A 1,820-nucleotide genomic window follows, 5' to 3' on the forward strand; every position below is an offset into this window, starting at 1 on the left:
GACTGCCAGTATTTTTAACTGGTAGGAGGATTATTTTATCTACAGACCAAGTGCACTCCACCAGATACAAACAAATGTTGTTTTTGTTGGCACCAGTTGCATACTGTGGAAATCCCAAGTTTAAAATGTGAAAATGAACATGTGACTCGAGTTAACAATGCTCTGACTAAAACTGGAGCGTTTGTGTATATCCTGTTTTCATATCAATGTGCCCAGCATAAATATTACTTCAAATAAAAGATGCCTTTTAAAGGAACAGTTAAACTGGTTTCAGTTCCTCACTTCTTTTGCATTTTTCCATAGCCAAAGCCTTCAAACTGCATGGCAGATGGCCCTATTACATAATAAAAGTGAGAAGAGTAATGAAATTAAATGGGGGGGGGGAATCACTTTTTTTTTCTTGCAAGGCTATTCTGCCTTTATCAGCAATACCCCTTCACGGATTGCTGCGTTGTCATGGCAAAGGGGCTTGAGTAATTCAGAGAAGCGATGGGCCATGCCATGCAGGGACACCCAAGACGGACAGGTCATAGTGGAGAGTTCTGACTAAACGCGATCCACCTGGATCAAGAACTGGCAAGCCACTCCAGTATCTTTGCCAAGAAAACCCCATGAACAGAAACATAAGGCTAAAAGATATGATGCTGGAAGATGAGCCCCATAGGTCGGAAGGCGTCCAACATGCTACTGAGGAAGAGTGGAGGACAAATACAAGTAGCTCCAGAGCTAATGAAGTGGTCGGGCCAAAGTCGAAAGGATGCTCAGCTGCAGACGTGTGTGGACGTGAAAGGAAAGTCTGATACTGCAAAGAAAAATACTGCATGGGAATCTGGAATGTAAGATCTATGAACCTTGGTAAGCTGGATGTGGTCAAGCAGGAGATGGCAAGAATAAACATTGACATACTGGGTGTCAGTGAACTAAAATGGACAGGAATTGGCAAATTCAGTTCAGATGATTACCATTTCTACTATTGTGGGCAAGAATCCTGTAGAAAAAGTGGAGTAGCTCTCAGTCAACAAAAGAGTGGGAAAAGCTGTACTGGGACACAATCTCAAAAATGATAGAATGATTTCAATACGAATCCAAGGCAGACCTTTCAACATCACAGTTAATCCAAGTGCATGCACCAACTACCAATGCTGAAAAGGTTGAAATTGACTATTTCTATGAAGGCTTACAACACCTTCTAGAACTGACACCAAAGAAAGTTGTGCTTCTCATTATAGGGAATTGGAATGCTAAAGTAGGGAGTCAAGAGATAAAAGGAACAACAGGTAATTTTGGCCTTGGAGTTTAAAAAAGAAGCAAGGCAAAGGCTAATAGAGTTTTTTCAAGAGAACAAATTGGTCATCACAAACACTCTTTTTCAACAATACAAGAGGCGATTCTACACATGGACATCACCAGATGGACAATACCGAAATCAGATTGGTTATGTTATCTGCAGTAAAAGATGGAGAAGCTCTATATGGTCAGCAAAAACACCTTCTAAATAAATAAATAAATAAATAAATAAATAAATAAAGAAAGAAAGAAAGAAAGAAAGAAAGAAAGAAAGAAAGAAAGAAAGAAAGAAAGAAAGAAAGATAGATAGATAGATAGATATTGCCGTGGGGAGAGGGCAAAGATAACTTCCTCAATGGCTCAAGGGGGTGTTTCTTTCAAAAAGGTTAAAAACCACTGAACTAACTAACTAACTAATTAACTAAATAAATAACGAACGAACGAACGCACGCACGAACGAACGCACGAACTAACTAACTAACTAACTAACTAACTAACTAACTAAATAAATAAATAAATAAATAAATAAATAA

This window comes from Pogona vitticeps, chromosome 4 (assembly GCF_051106095.1).
Source record: "Pogona vitticeps strain Pit_001003342236 chromosome 4, PviZW2.1, whole genome shotgun sequence".
NCBI lineage: Eukaryota > Metazoa > Chordata > Lepidosauria > Squamata > Agamidae > Pogona > Pogona vitticeps.